Source organism: Rhopalosiphum padi, unplaced genomic scaffold, assembly GCF_020882245.1.
Source record: "Rhopalosiphum padi isolate XX-2018 unplaced genomic scaffold, ASM2088224v1 scaffold1, whole genome shotgun sequence".
NCBI lineage: Eukaryota > Metazoa > Arthropoda > Insecta > Hemiptera > Aphididae > Rhopalosiphum > Rhopalosiphum padi.
The window spans coordinates 9,804,844-9,825,392 of NW_026869996.1; the positions used below are offsets into that span (position 1 = coordinate 9,804,844).

Sequence of the window (20,549 nt, forward strand, 5' to 3'; positions counted from 1 at the left end):
TTCTTAATCTAATAATCTGAGTTTGATGTGACTAACGTGAGAATTGAGTGTTTTATAAGCAGTTAAAAATATGAATTTTTATATTTGTCTAAATTACCATATAAATACACGTTTTATAGTGTTTATGAAGTATAAGCTTAAATGAAATTAATGAAAGTTAGTAATACAAAATTTGAATTTCTTTCTTCATGTAATTGTCAGAATTTCTCGGCATTAACTTATTGTCACACTACTCTTAATTAAATATCAATTACAGTCGATAACCATTACACGTACATTGTATAAAACCATTAATATTTTCAGTATCTTCTAGTCCATTTTACATGTAGGATAATGATACTTTCCGAAGTGGTAGAAATGTGAATTCATGTCTCAGCATGCATCGAGTGATCTATGTACTGCCATCTGAAAATATTTAGTCAGTTAAATTTATAAAATGGTTGGAGGATAAAATTTCACTACTACACACCATAAGGTGAACGAAAATCTTTTTATGACAACTAGTGTTTGGTAACCATTGAATAATTCAGAAATTAAAACAATCAAACAAAAACTAAGAGACCAACTACATTCTTAATAGAAAATATTTGAAAGAATCTTACAGTAGTAACATGAATTAAAATACAAATGTATAAATGCAAAAAGATATGAAATATAATCATATAATAGATGATAAGAAACATTATTTATGATAAGCAATCAAATATTATTAAAATCTACCAGCTGTTTTGTTGAATTTGAAGGTAAAATAATTGTAACTTTAAAATACACTCATAGGAAAATATAAAATTGATTTTTTGCAATATAGTATGACATTACTATTCTTCAGAAATAATTCTGATTTGAACATAATAATATGAAATTATATTTGAATAAAATCACCGTAAAACATCTATTGAATCTTGACAATTTAAATTAAATCAATTTGGGATGTGGTTAAATTAAAACCTATTAATGAAATAAATATAGTAAATAATATTAAAAGATTTTTACAGCTAAGGCAAGTGTTATGAATGAAAATTTCAAGCTAAATGTGTTTCCCAATCCTTTATTCAGATTTTTAACAAATTTCAATTGTTACACTACTATTAATTTACTATCAATTACATTCAATAGCCATTTCACGTACATTGCATAAAACCTATATAATTATCAGTATCTTCTAGTTAATTTTCAACGTAGGATAATGATATTTTCTCAACTGGTATGAATGCGTAGTCATGTCTCAGCAAGCCTTGAGTGATCTGCTGTATTGCCATCTAAAGAAAAAAGTCTATTAAATAAGTATAATGATTGGAGAAACAATAATTATGATAAATAATAAAAGATAGTACAAATCTACCAGCATGTTTTGTCGAATTTGAATATAAAATAAGTGTAACTAAAGAAGACACTTGTAGAAAAACTTAAAATTGATTCTTTTCAATATAAAGTACATATGAATTTTTATAATTGTCTAAATTATCGTATAAAAACATGTATTATAGTGTTTATGAAGTATAAGCTTGAATGAAATTAATGAAAGTTAATAATAGAAAATTAGAATATCTTTCTTAATCTAATGGTCTGAGTTTGATGACATTAACATTAGAATTGAGTTTATTATAAGCAGTTAAAACTATGAATTTTTATATTTGTCTAAATTATCATATAAAAACACGTTTTATAGTGTTTATGAAGTATACGCTTAAATGAAATTAATGAAAGTTAATAATAGAAAATTAGAATATCTTTCTTAATCTAATGGTCTGAGTTTGATGACATTAACATTAGAATTGAGTTTATTATAAGCAGTTAAAACTATGAATTTTTATATTTGTCTAAATTATCATATAAAAACACGTTTTATAGTGTTTATGAAGTATAAGCTTAAATGAAATTAATGAAAGTTAATAATAGAAAATTAGAATATTTTTCTTAATCTAATAATCTGAGTTTGATGTGACTAACGTGAGAATTGAGTGTTTTATAAGCAGTTAAAAATATGAATTTTTATATTTGTCTAAATTACTATATAAATACACGTTTTATAGTGTTTATGAAGTATAAGCTTAAATGAAATTAATGAAAGTTAGTAATACAAAATTTGAATTTCTTTCTTCATGTAATTGTCAGAATTTCTCGGCATTAACTTATTGTCACACTACTCTTAATTAAATATCAATTACACGTACATTGTATAAAACCATTAATATTTTCAGTATCTTCTAGTCCATTTTACATGTAGGATATTGATACTTTCCGAAGTGGTAGAAATGTGAATTCATGTCTCAGCATGCATCGAGTGATCTATGTACTGCCATCTGAAAATATTTAGTCAGTTAAATTTATAAAATGGTTGGAGGATAAAATTTCACTACTACACACCATAAGGTGAACGAAAATCTTTTTATGACAACTAGTGTTTGGTAACCATTGAATAATTCAGAAATTAAAACAATCAAACAAAAACTAAGAGACCAACTACATTCTTAATAGAAAATATTTGAAAGAATCTTACAGTAGTAACATGAATTAAAATACAAATGTATAAATGCAAAAAGATATGAAATATAATCATATAATAGATGATAAGAAACATTATTTATGATAAGCAATCAAATATTATTAAAATCTACCAGCTGTTTTGTTGAATTTGAAGGTAAAATAATTGTAACTTTAAAATACACTCATAGGAAAATATAAAATTGATTTTTTGCAATATAGTATGACATTACTATTCTTCAGAAATAATTCTGATTTGAACATAATAATATGAAATTATATTTGAATAAAATCACCGTAAAACATCTATTGAATCTTGACAATTTAAATTAAATCAATTTGGGATGTGGTTAAATTAAAACCTATTAATGAAATAAATATAGTAAATAATATTAAAAGATTTTTACAGCTAAGGCAAGTGTTATGAATGAAAATTTCAAGCTAAATGTGTTTCCCAATCCTTTATTCAGATTTTTAACAAATTTCAATTGTTACACTACTATTAATTTACTATCAATTACATTCAATAGCCATTTCACGTACATTGCATAAAACCTATATAATTATCAGTATCTTCTAGTTAATTTTCAACGTAGGATAATGATATTTTCTCAACTGGTATGAATGCGTAGTTATGTCTCAGCAAGCCTTGAGTGATCTGCTGTATTGCCATCTAAAGAAAAAAGTCTATTAAATAAGTATAATGATTGGAGAAACAATAATTATGATAAATAATAAAAGATAGTACAAATCTACCAGCATGTTTTGTCGAATTTGAATATAAAATAAGTGTAACTAAAGAAGACACTTGTAGAAAAACTTAAAATTGATTCTTTTCAATATGAAATACATATGAATTTTTATAATTGTCTAAATTATCATATAAAAACACGTATTATAGTGTTTATGAAGTATAAGCTTAAATGAAATTAATGAAAGTTAATAATAGAAAATTAGAATATCTTTCTTAATCTAATGGTCTGAGTTTGATGACATTAACATTAGAATTGAGTTTATTATAAGCAGTTAAAACTATGAATTTTTATATTTGTCTAAATTATCATATAAAAACACGTTTTATAGTGTTTATGAAGTATAAGCTTAAATGAAATTAATGAAAGTTAATAATAGAAAATTAGAATATTTTTCTTAATCTAATAATCTGAGTTTGATGTGACTAACGTGAGAATTGAGTGTTTTATAAGCAGTTAAAAATATGAATTTTTATATTTGTCTAAATTACCATATAAATACACGTTTTATAGTGTTTATGAAGTATAAGCTTAAATGAAATTAATGAAAGTTAGTAATACAAAATTTGAATTTCTTTCTTCATGTAATTGTCAGAATTTCTCGGCATTAACTTATTGTCACACTACTCTTAATTAAATATCAATTACAGTCGATAACCATTACACGTACATTGTATAAAACCATTAATATTTTCAGTATCTTCTAGTCCATTTTACATGTAGGATATTGATACTTTCCGAAGTGGTAGAAATGTGAATTCATGTCTCAGCATGCATCGAGTGATCTATGTACTGCCATCTGAAAATATTTAGTCAGTTAAATTTATAAAATGGTTGGAGGATAAAATTTCACTACTACACACCATAAGGTGAACGAAAATCTTTTTATGACAACTAGTGTTTGGTAACCATTGAATAATTCAGAAATTAAAACAATCAAACAAAAACTAAGAGACCAACTACATTCTTAATAGAAAATATTTGAAAGAATCTTACAGTAGTAACATGAATTAAAATACAAATGTATAAATGCAAAAAGATATGAAATATAATCATATAATAGATGATAAGAAACATTATTTATGATAAGCAATCAAATATTATTAAAATCTACCAGCTGTTTTGTTGAATTTGAAGGTAAAATAATTGTAACTTTAAAATACACTCATAGGAAAATATAAAATTGATTTTTTGCAATATAGTATGACATTACTATTCTTCAGAAATAATTCTGATTTGAACATAATAATATGAAATTATATTTGAATAAAATCACCGTAAAACATCTATTGAATCTTGACAATTTAAATTAAATCAATTTGGGATGTGGTTAAATTAAAACCTATTAATGAAATAAATATAGTAAATAATATTAAAAGATTTTTACAGCTAAGGCAAGTGTTATGAATGAAAATTTCAAGCTAAATGTGTTTCCCAATCCTTTATTCAGATTTTTAACAAATTTCAATTGTTACACTACTATTAATTTACTATCAATTACATTCAATAGCCATTTCACGTACATTGCATAAAACCTATATAATTATCAGTATCTTCTAGTTAATTTTCAACGTAGGATAATGATATTTTCTCAACTGGTATGAATGCGTAGTCATGTCTCAGCAAGCCTTGAGTGATCTGCTGTATTGCCATCTAAAGAAAAAAGTCTATTAAATAAGTATAATGATTGGAGAAACAATAATTATGATAAATAATAAAAGATAGTACAAATCTACCAGCATGTTTTGTCGAATTTGAATATAAAATAAGTGTAACTAAAGAAGACACTTGTAGAAAAACTTAAAATTGATTCTTTTCAATATAAAATACATATGAATTTTTATAATTGTCTAAATTATCATATAAAAACATGTATTATAGTGTTTATGAAGTATAAGCTTGAATGAAATTAATGAAAGTTAATAATAGAAAATTAGAATATCTTTCTTAATCTAATGGTCTGAGTTTGATGACATTAACATTAGAATTGAGTTTATTATAAGCAGTTAAAACTATGAATTTTTATATTTGTCTAAATTATCATATAAAAACACGTTTTATAGTGTTTATGAAGTATACGCTTAAATGAAATTAATGAAAGTTAATAATAGAAAATTAGAATATCTTTCTTAATCTAATGGTCTGAGTTTGATGACATTAACATTAGAATTGAGTTTATTATAAGCAGTTAAAACTATGAATTTTTATATTTGTCTAAATTATCATATAAAAACACGTTTTATAGTGTTTATGAGGTATAAGCTTAAATGAAATTAATGAAAGTTAATAATAGAAAATAAGAATATTTTTCTTAATCTAATAATCTGAGTTTGATGTGACTAACGTGAGAATTGAGTGTTTTATAAGCAATTAAAAATATGATTTTTAACCATTACACGTACATTGTATAAAACCATTAATATTTTCAGTATCTTCTAGTCCATTTTACATGTAGGATATTGATACTTTCCGAAGTGGTAGAAATGTGAATTCATGTCTCAGCATGCATCGAGTGATCTATGTACTGCCATCTGAAAATATTTAGTCAGTTAAATTTATAAAATGGTTGGAGGATAAAATTTCACTACTACACACCATAAGGTGAACGAAAATCTTTTTATGACAACTAGTGTTTGGTAACCATTGAATAATTCAGAAATTAAAACAATCAAACAAAAACTAAGAGACCAACTACATTCTTAATAGAAAATATTTGAAAGAATCTTACAGTAGTAACATGAATTAATATACAAATGTATAAATGCAAAAAGATATGAAATATAATCATATAATAGATGATAAGAAACATTATTTATGATAAGCAGTCAAATATTATTAAAATCTACCAGCTGTTTTGTTGAATTTGAAGGTAAAATAATTGTAACTTTAAAATACACTCATAGGAAAATATAAAATTGATTTTTTGCAATATAGTATGACATTACTATTCTTCAGAAATAATTCTGATTTGAACATAATAATATGAAATTATATTTGAATAAAATCACCGTAAAACATCTATTGAATCTTGACAATTTAAATTAAATCAATTTGGGATGTGGTTAAATTAAAACCTATTAATGAAATAAATATAGTAAATAATATTAAAAGATTTTTACAGCTAAGGCAAGTGTTATGAATGAAAATTTCAAGCTAAATGTGTTTCCCAATCCTTTATTCAGATTTTTAACAAATTTCAATTGTTACACTACTATTAATTTACTATCAATTACATTCAATAGCCATTTCACGTACATTGCATAAAACCTATATAATTATCAGTATCTTCTAGTTAATTTTCAACGTAGGATAATGATATTTTCTCAACTGGTATGAATGCGTAGTCATGTCTCAGCAAGCCTTGAGTGATCTGCTGTATTGCCATCTAAAGAAAAAAGTCTATTAAATAAGTATAATGATTGGAGAAACAATAATTATGATAAATAATAAAAGATAGTACAAATCTACCAGCATGTTTTGTCGAATTTGAATATAAAATAAGTGTAACTAAAGAAGACACTTGTAGAAAAACTTAAAATTGATTCTTTTCAATATAAAATACATATGAATTTTTATAATTGTCTAAATTATCATATAAAAACATGTATTATAGTGTTTATGAAGTATAAGCTTGAATGAAATTAATGAAAGTTAATAATAGAAAATTAGAATATCTTTCTTAATCTAATGGTCTGAGTTTGATGACATTAACATTAGAATTGAGTTTATTATAAGCAGTTAAAACTATGAATTTTTATATTTGTCTAAATTATCATATAAAAAAACGTTTTATAGTGTTTATGAAGTATACGCTTAAATGAAATTAATGAAAGTTAATAATAGAAAATTAGAATATCTTTCTTAATCTAATGGTCTGAGTTTGATGACATTAACATTAGAATTGAGTTTATTATAAGCAGTTAAAACTATGAATTTTTATATTTGTCTAAATTATCATATAAAAACACGTTTTATAGTGTTTATGAAGTATAAGCTTAAATGAAATTAATGAAAGTTAATAATAGAAAATTAGAATATTTTTCTTAATCTAATAATCTGAGTTTGATGTGACTAACGTGAGAATTGAGTGTTTTATAAGCAGTTAAAAATATGAATTTTTATATTTGTCTAAATTACCATATAAATACACGTTTTATAGTGTTTATGAAGTATAAGCTTAAATGAAATTAATGAAAGTTAGTAATACAAAATTTGAATTTCTTTCTTCATGTAATTGTCAGAATTTCTCGGCATTAACTTATTGTCACACTACTCTTAATTAAATATCAATTACACGTACATTGTATAAAACCATTAATATTTTCAGTATCTTCTAGTCCATTTTACATGTAGGATATTGATACTTTCCGAAGTGGTAGAAATGTGAATTCATGTCTCAGCATGCATCGAGTGATCTATGTACTGCCATCTGAAAATATTTAGTCAGTTAAATTTATAAAATGGTTGGAGGATAAAATTTCACTACTACACACCATAAGGTGAACGAAAATCTTTTTATGACAACTAGTGTTTGGTAACCATTGAATAATTCAGAAATTAAAACAATCAAACAAAAACTAAGAGACCAACTACATTCTTAATAGAAAATATTTGAAAGAATCTTACAGTAGAAACATGAATTAAAATACAAATGTATAAATGCAAAAAGATATGAGATATAATCATATAATAGATGATAAGAAACATTATTTATGATAAGCAATCAAATATTATTAAAATCTACCAGCTGTTTTGTTGAATTTGAAGGTAAAATAATTGTAACTTTAAAATACACTCATAGGAAAATATAAAATTGATTTTTTGCAATATAGTATGACATTACTATTCTTCAGAAATAATTCTGATTTGAACATAATAATATGAAATTATATTTGAATAAAATCACCATAAAACATCTATTGAATCTTGACAATTTAAATTAAATCACTTTGGGATGTGGTTAAATTAAAACCTATTAATGAAATAAATATAGTAAATAATATTAAAAGATTTTTACAGCTAAGGCAAGTGTTATGAATGAAAATTTCAAGCTAAAGGTGTTTCCCAATCCTTTATTCAGATTTTTAACAAATTTCAATTGTTACACTACTATTAATTTACTATCAATTACATTCAATAGCCATTTCACGTACATTGCATAAAACCTATATAATTATCAGTATCTTCTAGTTAATTTTCAACGTAGGATAATGATATTTTCTCAACTGGTATGAATGCGTAGTTATGTCTCAGCAAGCCTTGAGTGATCTGCTGTATTGCCATCTAAAGAAAAAAGTCTATTAAATAAGTATAATGATTGGAGAAACAATAATTATGATAAATAATAAAAGATAGTACAAATCTACCAGCATGTTTTGTCGAATTTGAATATAAAATAAGTGTAACTAAAGAAGACACTTGTAGAAAAACTTAAAATTGATTCTTTTCAATATGAAATACATATGAATTTTTATAATTGTCTAAATTATCATATAAAAACACGTATTATAGTGTTTATGAAGTATAAGCTTAAATGAAATTAATGAAAGTTAATAATAGAAAATTAGAATATCTTTCTTAATCTAATGGTCTGAGTTTGATGACATTAACATTAGAATTGAGTTTATTATAAGCAGTTAAAACTATGAATTTTTATATTTGTCTAAATTATCATATAAAAACACGTTTTATAGTGTTTATGAAGTATTAGCTTAAATGAAATTAATGAAAGTTAATAATAGAAAATTAGAATATTTTTCCTAATCTAATAATCTGAGTTTGATGTGACTAACGTGAGAATTGAGTGTTTTTTAAGCAGTTAAAAATATGAATTTTTATATTTGTCTAAATTATCATATAAATACACGTTTTATAGTGTTTATGAAGTATAAGCTTAAATGAAATTAATGAAAGTTAGTAATACAAAATTTGAATTTCTTTCTTCATGTAATTGTCAGAATTTCTCGGCATTAACTTATTGTCACACTACTCTTAATTAAATATCAATTACAGTCGATAACCATTACACGTACATTGTATAAAACCATTAATATTTTCAGTATCTTCTAGTCCATTTTACATGTAGGATATTGATACTTTCCGAAGTGGTAGAAATGTGAATTCATGTCTCAGCATGCATCGAGTGATCTATGTACTGCCATCTGAAAATATTTAGTCAGTTAAATTTATAAAATGGTTGGAGGATAAAATTTCACTACTACACACCATAAGGTGAACGAAAATCTTTTTATGACAACTAGTGTTTGGTAACCATTGAATAATTCAGAAATTAAAACAATCAAACAAAAACTAAGAGACCAACTACATTCTTAATAGAAAATATTTGAAAGAATCTTACAGTAGAAACATGAATTAAAATACAAATGTATAAATGCAAAAAGATATGAGATATAATCATATAATAGATGATAAGAAACATTATTTATGATAAGCAATCAAATATTATTAAAATCTACCAGCTGTTTTGTTGAATTTGAAGGTAAAATAATTGTAACTTTAAAATACACTCATAGGAAAATATAAAATTGATTTTTTGCAATATAGTATGACATTACTATTCTTCAGAAATAATTCTGATTTGAACATATTAATATGAAATTATATTTGAATAAAATCACCATAAAACATCTATTGAATCTTGACAATTTAAATTAAATCACTTTGGGATGTGGTTAAATTAAAACCTATTAATGAAATAAATATAGTAAATAATATTAAAAGATTTTTACAGCTAAGGCAAGTGTTATGAATGAAAATTTCAAGCTAAAGGTGTTTCCCAATCCTTTATTCAGATTTTTAACAAATTTCAATTGTTACACTACTATTAATTTACTATCAATTACATTCAATAGCCATTTCACGTACATTGCATAAAACCTATATAATTATCAGTATCTTCTAGTTAATTTTCAACGTAGGATAATGATATTTTCTCAACTGGTATGAATGCGTAGTTATGTCTCAGCAAGCCTTGAGTGATCTGCTGTATTGCCATCTAAAGAAAAAAGTCTATTAAATAAGTATAATGATTGGAGAAACAATAATTATGATAAATAATAAAAGATAGTACAAATCTACCAGCATGTTTTGTCGAATTTGAATATAAAATAAGTGTAACTAAAGAAGACACTTGTAGAAAAACTTAAAATTGATTCTTTTCAATATGAAATACATATGAATTTTTATAATTGTCTAAATTATCATATAAAAACACGTATTATAGTGTTTATGAAGTATAAGCTTAAATGAAATTAATGAAAGTTAATAATAGAAAATTAGAATATCTTTCTTAATCTAATGGTCTGAGTTTGATGACATTAACATTAGAATTGAGTTTATTATAAGCAGTTAAAACTATGAATTTTTATATTTGTCTAAATTATCATATAAAAACACGTTTTATAGTGTTTATGAAGTATTAGCTTAAATGAAATTAATGAAAGTTAATAATAGAAAATTAGAATATTTTTCCTAATCTAATAATCTGAGTTTGATGTGACTAACGTGAGAATTGAGTGTTTTTTAAGCAGTTAAAAATATGAATTTTTATATTTGTCTAAATTATCATATAAATACACGTTTTATAGTGTTTATGAAGTATAAGCTTAAATGAAATTAATGAAAGTTAGTAATACAAAATTTGAATTTCTTTCTTCATGTAATTGTCAGAATTTCTCGGCATTAACTTATTGTCACACTACTCTTAATTAAATATCAATTACAGTCGATAACCATTACACGTACATTGTATAAAACCATTAATATTTTCAGTATCTTCTAGTCCATTTTACATGTAGGATATTGATACTTTCCGAAGTGGTAGAAATGTGAATTCATGTCTCAGCATGCATCGAGTGATCTATGTACTGCCATCTGAAAATATTTAGTCAGTTAAATTTATAAAATGGTTGGAGGATAAAATTTCACTACTACACACCATAAGGTGAACGAAAATCTTTTTATGACAACTAGTGTTTGGTAACCATTGAATAATTCAGAAATTAAAACAATCAAACAAAAACTAAGAGACCAACTACATTCTTAATAGAAAATATTTGAAAGAATCTTACAGTAGAAACATGAATTAAAATACAAATGTATAAATGCAAAAAGATATGAGATATAATCATATAATAGATGATAAGAAACATTATTTATGATAAGCAATCAAATATTATTAAAATCTACCAGCTGTTTTGTTGAATTTGAAGGTAAAATAATTGTAACTTTAAAATACACTCATAGGAAAATATAAAAATGATTTTTTGCAATATAGTATGACATTACTATTCTTCAGAAATAATTCTGATTTGATCATAATAATATGAAATTATATTTGAATAAAATCACCGTAAAACATCTATTGAATCTTGACAATTTAAATTAAATCACTTTGGGATGTGGTTAAATTAAAACCTATTAATGAAATAAATATAGTAAATAATATTAAAAGATTTTTACAGCTAAGGCAAGTGTTATGAATGAAAATTTCAAGCTAAATGTGTTTCCCAATCCTTTATTCAGATTTTTAACAAATTTCAATTGTTACACTACTATTAATTTACTATCATTTACATTCAATAGCCATTTCACGTACATTGCATAAAACCTATATAATTATCAGTATCTTCTAGTTAATTTTCAACGTAGGATGATGATATTTTCTCAACTGGTATGAATGCGTAGTCATGTCTCAGCAAGCCTTGAGTGATCTGCTGTATTGCCATCTAAAGAAAAAAGTCTATTAAATAAGTATAATGATTGGAGAAACAATAATTATGATAAATAATAAAAGATAGTACAAATCTACCAGCATGTTTTGTTGAATTTGAATATAAAATAAGTGTAACTAAAGAAGACACTTGTAGAAAAACTTAAAATTGATTCTTTTCAATATGAAATACATATGAATTTTTATAATTGTCTAAATTATCATATAAAAACACGTATTATAGTGTTTATGAAGTATAAGCTTAAATGAAATTAATGAAAGTTAATAATAGAAAATTAGAATATTTTTCTTAATCTAATAATCTGAGTTTGATGTGACTAACGTGAGAATTGAGTGTTTTTTAAGCAGTTAAAAATATGAATTTTTATATTTGTCTAAATTATCATATAAATACACGTTTTATAGTGTTTATGAAGTATAAGCTTAAATGAAATTAATGAAAGTTAGTAATACAAAATTTGAATTTCTTTCTTCATGTAATTGTCAGAATTTCTCGGCATTAACTTATTGTCACACTACTCTTAATTAACTATCAATTACAGTCGATAACCATTACACGTACATTGTATAAAACCATTAATATTTTCAGTATCTTCTAGTCCATTTTACATGTAGGATATTGATACTTTCCGAAGTGGTAGAAATGTGAATTTATGTCTCAGCATGCATCGAGTGATCTATGTACTGCCATCTGAAAATATTTAGTCAGTTAAATTTATAAAGTGGTTGGAGGATAAAATTTCACTACTACACACCATAAGGTGAACGAAAATCTTTTTATGACAACTAGTGTTTGGTAACCATTGAATAATTCAGAAATTAAAACAATCAAACAAAAACTAAGAGACCAACTACATTCTTAATAGAAAATATTTGAAAGAATCTTACAGTAGAAACATGAATTAAAATACAAATGTATAAATGCAAAAAGATATGAAATATAATCATATAATAGATGATAAGAAACATTATTTATGATAAGCAATCAAATATTATTAAAATCTACCAGCTGTTTTGTTGAATTTGAAGGTAAAATAATTGTAACTTTAAAATACACTCATAGGAAAATATAAAATTGATTTTTTGCAATATAGTATGACATTACTATTCTTCAGAAATAATTCTGATTTGAACATAATAATATGAAATTATATTTGAATAAAATCACCGTAAAACATCTATTGAATCTTGACAATTTAAATTAAATCAATTTGGGATGTGGTTAAATTAAAACCTATTAATGAAATAAATATAGTAAATAATATTAAAAGATTTTTACAGCTAAGGCAAGTGTTATGAATGAAAATTTCAAGCTAAATGTGTTTCCCAATCCTTTATTCAGATTTTTAACAAATTTCAATTGTTACACTACTATTAATTTACTATCAATTACATTCAATAGCCATTTCACGTACATTGCATAAAACCTATATAATTATCAGTATCTTCTAGTTAATTTTCAACGTAGGATAATGATATTTTCTCAACTGGTATGAATGCGTAGTCATGTCTCAGCAAGCCTTGAGTGATCTGCTGTATTGCCATCTAAAGAAAAAAGTCTATTAAATAAGTATAATGATTGGAGAAACAATAATTATGATAAATAATAAAAGATAGTACAAATCTACCAGCATGTTTTGTCGAATTTGAATATAAAATAAGTGTAACTAAAGAAGACACTTGTAGAAAAACTTAAAATTGATTCTTTTCAATATAAAATACATATGAATTTTTATAATTGTCTAAATTATCATATAAAAACATGTATTATAGTGTTTATGAAGTATAAGCTTGAATGAAATTAATGAAAGTTAATAATAGAAAATTAGAATATCTTTCTTAATCTAATGGTCTGAGTTTGATGACATTAACATTAGAATTGAGTTTATTATAAGCAGTTAAAACTATGAATTTTTATATTTGTCTAAATTATCATATAAAAACACGTTTTATAGTGTTTATGAAGTATAAGCTTAAATGAAATTAATGAAAGTTAATAATAGAAAATTAGAATATTTTTCTTAATCTAATAATCTGGGTTTGATGTGACTAACGTGAGAATTGAGTGTTTTATAAGCAGTTAAAAATATGAATTTTTATATTTGTCTAAATTACCATATAAATACACGTTTTATAGTGTTTATGAAGTATAAGCTTAAATGAAATTAATGAAAGTTAGTAATACAAAATTTGAATTTCTTTCTTCATGTAATTGTCAGAATTTCTCGGCATTAACTTATTGTCACACTACTCTTAATTAAATATCAATTACACGTACATTGTATAAAACCATTAATATTTTCAGTATCTTCTAGTCCATTTTACATGTAGGATATTGATACTTTCCGAAGTGGTAGAAATGTGAATTTATGTCTCAGCATGCATCGAGTGATCTATGTACTGCCATCTGAAAATATTTAGTCAGTTAAATTTATAAAGTGGTTGGAGGATAAAATTTCACTACTACACACCATAAGGTGAACGAAAATCTTTTTATGACAACTAGTGTTTGGTAACCATTGAATAATTCAGAAATTAAAACAATCAAACAAAAACTAAGAGACCAACTACATTCTTAATAGAAAATATTTGAAAGAATCTTACAGTAGAAACATGAATTAAAATACAAATGTATAAATGCAAAAAGATATGAAATATAATCATATAATAGATGATAAGAAACATTATTTATGATAAGCAATCAAATATTATTAAAATCTACCAGCTGTTTTGTTGAATTTGAAGGTAAAATAATTGTAACTTTAAAATACACTCATAGGAAAATATAAAATTGATTTTTTGCAATATAGTATGACATTACTATTCTTCAGAAATAATTCTGATTTGAACATAATAATATGAAATTATATTTGAATAAAATCACCGTAAAACATCTATTGAATCTTGACAATTTAAATTAAATCAATTTGGGATGTGGTTAAATTAAAACCTATTAATGAAATAAATATAGTAAATAATATTAAAAGATTTTTACAGCTAAGGCAAGTGTTATGAATGAAAATTTCAAGCTAAATGTGTTTCCCAATCCTTTATTCAGATTTTTAACAAATTTCAATTGTTACACTACTATTAATTTACTATCAATTACATTCAATAGCCATTTCACGTACATTGCATAAAACCTATATAATTATCAGTATCTTCTAGTTAATTTTCAACGTAGGATAATGATATTTTCTCAACTGGTATGAATGCGTAGTCATGTCTCAGCAAGCCTTGAGTGATCTGCTGTATTGCCATCTAAAGAAAAAAGTCTATTAAATAAGTATAATGATTGGAGAAACAATAATTATGATAAATAATAAAAGATAGTACAAATCTACCAGCATGTTTTGTCGAATTTGAATATAAAATAAGTGTAACTAAAGAAGACACTTGTAGAAAAACTTAAAATTGATTCTTTTCAATATGAAATACATATGAATTTTTATAATTGTCTAAATTATCATATAAAAACACGTATTATAGTGTTTATGAAGTATAAGCTTAAATGAAATTAATGAAAGTTAATAATAGAAAATTAGAATATCTTTCTTAATCTAATGGTCTGAGTTTGATGACATTAACATTAGAATTGAGTTTATTATAAGCAGTTAAAACTATGAATTTTTATATTTGTCTAAATTATCATATAAAAACACGTTTTATAGTGTTTATGAAGTATTAGCTTAAATGAAATTAATGAAAGTTAATAATAGAAAATTAGAATATTTTTCCTAATCTAATAATCTGAGTTTGATGTGACTAACGTGAGAATTGAGTGTTTTTTAAGCAGTTAAAAATATGAATTTTTATATTTGTCTAAATTATCATATAAATACACGTTTTATAGTGTTTATGAAGTATAAGCTTAAATGAAATTAATGAAAGTTAGTAATACAAAATTTGAATTTCTTTCTTCATGTAATTGTCAGAATTTCTCGGCATTAACTTATTGTCACACTACTCTTAATTAAATATCAATTACAGTCGATAACCATTACACGTACATTGTATAAAACCATTAATATTTTCAGTATCTTCTAGTCCATTTTACATGTAGGATATTGATACTTTCCGAAGTGGTAGAAATGTGAATTCATGTCTCAGCATGCATCGAGTGATCTATGTACTGCCATCTGAAAATATTTGGTCAGTTAAATTTATAAAATGGTTGGAGGATAAAATTTCACTACTACACACCATAAGGTGAACGAAAATCTTTTTATGACAACTAGTGTTTGGTAACCATTGAATAATTCAGAAATTAAAACAATCAAACAAAAACTAAGAGACCAACTACATTCTTAATAGAAAATATTTGAAAGAATCTTACAGTAGAAACATGAATTAAAATACAAATGTATAAATGCAAAAAGATATGAGATATAATCATATAATAGATGATAAGAAACATTATTTATGATAAGCAATCAAATATTATTAAAATCTACCAGCTGTTTTGTTGAATTTGAAGGTAAAATAATTGTAACTTTAAAATACACTCATAGGAAAATATAAAAATGATTTTTTGCAATATAGTATGACATTACTATTCTTCAGAAATAATTCTGATTTGATCATAATAATATGAAATTATATTTGAATAAAATCACCGTAAAACATCTATTGAATCTTGACAATTTAAATTAAATCACTTTGGGATGTGGTTAAATTAAAACCTATTAATGAAATAAATATAGTAAATAATATTAAAAGATTTTTACAGCTAAGGCAAGTGTTATGAATGAAAATTTCAAGCTAAATGTGTTTCCCAATCCTTTATTCAGATTTTTAACAAATTTCAATTGTTACACTACTATTAATTTACTATCAATTACATTCAATAGCCATTTCACGTACATTGCATAAAACCTATATAATTATCAGTATCTTCTAGTTAATTTTCAACGTAGGATGATGATATTTTCTCAACTGGTATGAATGCGTAGTCATGTCTCAGCAAGCCTTGAGTGATCTGCTGTATTGCCATCTAAAGAAAAAAGTCTATTAAATAAGTATAATGATTGGAGAAACAATAATTATGATAAATAATAAAAGATAGTACAAATCTACCAGCATGTTTTGTTGAATTTGAATATAAAATAAGTGTAACTAAAGAAGACACTTGTAGAAAAACTTAAAATTGATTCTTTTCAATATGAAATACATATGAATTTTTATAATTGTCTAAATTATCATATAAAAACACGTATTATAGTGTTTATGAAGTATAAGCTTAAATGAAATTAATGAAAGTTAATAATAGAAAATTAGAATATTTTTCTTAATCTAATAATCTGAGTTTGATGTGACTAACGTGAGAATTGAGTGTTTTTTAAGCAGTTAAAAATATGAATTTTTATATTTGTCTAAATTATCATATAAATACACGTTTTATAGTGTTTATGAAGTATAAGCTTAAATGAAATTAATGAAAGTTAGTAATACAAAATTTGAATTTCTTTCTTCATGTAATTGTCAGAATTTCTCGGCATTAACTTATTGTCACACTACTCTTAATTAACTATCAATTACAGTCGATAACCATTACACGTACATTGTATAAAACCATTAATATTTTCAGTATCTTCTAGTCCATTTTACATGTAGGATATTGATACTTTCCGAAGTGGTAGAAATGTGAATTTATGTCTCAGCATGCATCGAGTGATCTATGTACTGCCATCTGAAAATATTTAGTCAGTTAAATTTATAAAGTGGTTGGAGGATAAAATTTCACTACTACACACCATAAGGTGAACGAAAATCTTTTTATGACAACTAGTGTTTGGTAACCATTGAATAATTCAGAAATTAAAACAATCAAACAAAAACTAAGAGACCAACTACATTCTTAATAGAAAATATTTGAAAGAATCTTACAGTAGAAACATGAATTAAAATACAAATGTATAAATGCAAAAAGATATGAAATATAATCATATAATAGATGATAAGAAACATTATTTATGATAAGCAATCAAATATTATTAAAATCTACCAGCTGTTTTGTTGAATTTGAAGGTAAAATAATTGTAACTTTAAAATACACTCATAGGAAAATATAAAATTGATTTTTTGCAATATAGTATGACATTACTATTCTTCAGAAATAATTCTGATTTGAACATAATAATATGAAATTATATTTGAATAAAATCACCGTAAAACATCTATTGAATCTTGACAATTTAAATTAAATCAATTTGGGATGTGGTTAAATTAAAACCTATTAATGAAATAAATATAGTAAATAATATTAAAAGATTTTTACAGCTAAGGCAAGTGTTATGAATGAAAATTTCAAGCTAAATGTGTTTCCCAATCCTTTATTCAGATTTTTAACAAATTTCAATTGTTACACTACTATTAATTTACTATCAATTACATTCAATAGCCATTTCACGTACATTGCATAAAACCTATATAATTATCAGTATCTTCTAGTTAATTTTCAACGTAGGATAATGATATTTTCTCAACTGGTATGAATGCGTAGTCATGTCTCAGCAAGCCTTGAGTGATCTGCTGTATTGCCATCTAAAGAAAAAAGTCTATTAAATAAGTATAATGATTGGAGAAACAATAATTATGATAAATAATAAAAGATAGTACAAATCTACCAGCATGTTTTGTCGAATTTGAATATAAAATAAGTGTAACTAAAGAAGACACTTGTAGAAAAACTTAAAATTGATTCTTTTCAATATAAAATACATATGAATTTTTATAATTGTCTAAATTATCATATAAAAACATGTATTATAGTGTTTATGAAGTATAAGCTTGAATGAAATTAATGAAAGTTAATAATAGAAAATTAGAATATCTTTCTTAATCTAATGGTCTGAGTTTGATGACATTAACATTAGAATTGAGTTTATTATAAGCAGTTAAAACTATGAATTTTTATATTTGTCTAAATTATCATATAAAAAAACGTTTTATAGTGTTTATGAAGTATACGCTTAAATGAAATTAATGAAAGTTAATAATAGAAAATTAGAATATCTTTCTTAATCTAATGGTCTGAGTTTGATGACATTAACATTAGAATTGAGTTTATTATAAGCAGTTAAAACTATGAATTTTTATATTTGTCTAAATTATCATATAAAAACACGTTTTATAGTGTTTATGAAGTATAAGCTTAAATGAAATTAATGAAAGTTAATAATAGAAAATTAGAATATTTTTCTTAATCTAATAATCTGAGTTTGATGTGACTAACGTGAGAATTGAGTGTTTTATAAGCAGTTAAAAATATGAATTTTTATATTTGTCTAAATTACCATATAAATACACGTTTTATAGTGTTTATGAAGTATAAGCTTAAATGAAATTAATGAAAGTTAGTAATACAAAATTTGAATTTCTTTCTTCATGTAATTGTCAGAATTTCTCGGCATTAACTTATTGTCACACTACTCTTAATTAAATATCAATTACACGTACATTGTATAAAACCATTAATATTTTCAGTATCTTCTAGTCCATTTTACATGTAGGATATTGATACTTTCCGAAGTGGTAGAAATGTGAATTCATGTCTCAGCATGCATCGAGTGATCTATGTACTGCCATCTGAAAATATTTAGTCAGTTAAATTTATAAAATGGTTGGAGGATAAAATTTCACTACTACACACCATAAGGTGAACGAAAATCTTTTTATGACAACTAGTGTTTGGTAACCATTGAATAATTCAGAAATTAAAACAATCAAACAAAAACTAAGAGACCAACTACATTCTTAATAGAAAATATTTGAAAGAATCTTACAGTAGAAACATGAATTAAAATACAAATGTATAAATGCAAAAAGATATGAGATATAATCATATAATAGATGATAAGAAACATTATTTATGATAAGCAATCAAATATTATTAAAATCTACCAGCTGTTTTGTTGAATTTGAAGGTAAAATAATTGTAACTTTAAAATACACTCATAGGAAAATATAAAATTGATTTTTTGCAATATAGTATGACATTACTATTCTTCAGAAATAATTCTGATTTGAACATAATAATATGAAATTATATTTGAATAAAATCACCATAAAACATCTATTGAATCTTGACAATTTAAATTAAATCACTTTGGGATGTGGTTAAATTAAAACCTATTAATGAAATAAATATAGTAAATAATATTAAAAGATTTTTACAGCTAAGGCAAGTGTTATGAATGAAAATTTCAAGCTAAAGGTGTTTCCCAATCCTTTATTCAGATTTTTAACAAATTTCAATTGTTACACTACTATTAATTTACTATCAATTACATTCAATAGCCATTTCACGTACATTGCATAAAACCTATATAATTATCAGTATCTTCTAGTTAATTTTCAACGTAGGATAATGATATTTTCTCAACTGGTATGAATGCGTAGTTATGTCTCAGCAAGCCTTGAGTGATCTGCTGTATTGCCATCTAAAGAAAAAAGTCTATTAAATAAGTATAATGATTGGAGAAACAATAATTATGATAAATAATAAAAGATAGTACAAATCTACCAGCATGTTTTGTCGAATTTGAATATAAAATAAGTGT

General features: G+C 24.0%; 6 long non-coding RNA genes across 6 annotated transcripts; all 6 read right to left on the reverse strand.

The window, feature by feature from the left end:
• Window positions 1–1,032: 1,032 nt before the first annotated feature.
• Window positions 1,033–3,130, reverse strand: LOC132931346 (uncharacterized). The gene is made up of 3 exons (XR_009662474.1): window positions 3,028–3,130; window positions 2,175–2,303; window positions 1,033–1,259 (listed from the first exon to the last, which is right to left on the reverse strand). It is a non-coding gene; the product is annotated as an uncharacterized LOC132931346 (long non-coding RNA).
• Window positions 3,131–3,652: 522 nt separating this feature from the next.
• On the reverse strand, window positions 3,653–8,505 carry LOC132931248 (uncharacterized). The gene is made up of 6 exons (XR_009662385.1): window positions 8,390–8,505; window positions 7,537–7,665; window positions 6,492–6,621; window positions 5,639–5,767; window positions 4,760–4,889; window positions 3,653–4,035 (listed from the first exon to the last, which is right to left on the reverse strand). It is a non-coding gene; the product is annotated as an uncharacterized LOC132931248 (long non-coding RNA).
• Window positions 8,506–10,746: 2,241 nt separating this feature from the next.
• On the reverse strand, window positions 10,747–12,673 carry LOC132931273 (uncharacterized). The gene is made up of 3 exons (XR_009662412.1): window positions 12,551–12,673; window positions 11,854–11,983; window positions 10,747–11,129 (listed from the first exon to the last, which is right to left on the reverse strand). It is a non-coding gene; the product is annotated as an uncharacterized LOC132931273 (long non-coding RNA).
• A 633-nt stretch (window positions 12,674–13,306) lies between these two features.
• Window positions 13,307–14,363, reverse strand: LOC132931151 (uncharacterized). Its single transcript, XR_009662349.1, has 2 exons — window positions 14,267–14,363; window positions 13,307–13,533 (listed from the first exon to the last, which is right to left on the reverse strand). It is a non-coding gene; the product is annotated as an uncharacterized LOC132931151 (long non-coding RNA).
• Window positions 14,364–15,022: 659 nt separating this feature from the next.
• LOC132931253 (uncharacterized) lies at window positions 15,023–17,671 on the reverse strand. The gene is made up of 4 exons (XR_009662391.1): window positions 17,549–17,671; window positions 16,852–16,981; window positions 15,999–16,127; window positions 15,023–15,249 (listed from the first exon to the last, which is right to left on the reverse strand). It is a non-coding gene; the product is annotated as an uncharacterized LOC132931253 (long non-coding RNA).
• A 633-nt stretch (window positions 17,672–18,304) lies between these two features.
• Window positions 18,305–20,402, reverse strand: LOC132931300 (uncharacterized). The gene is made up of 3 exons (XR_009662446.1): window positions 20,300–20,402; window positions 19,447–19,575; window positions 18,305–18,531 (listed from the first exon to the last, which is right to left on the reverse strand). It is a non-coding gene; the product is annotated as an uncharacterized LOC132931300 (long non-coding RNA).
• Window positions 20,403–20,549: the final 147 nt, after the last annotated feature.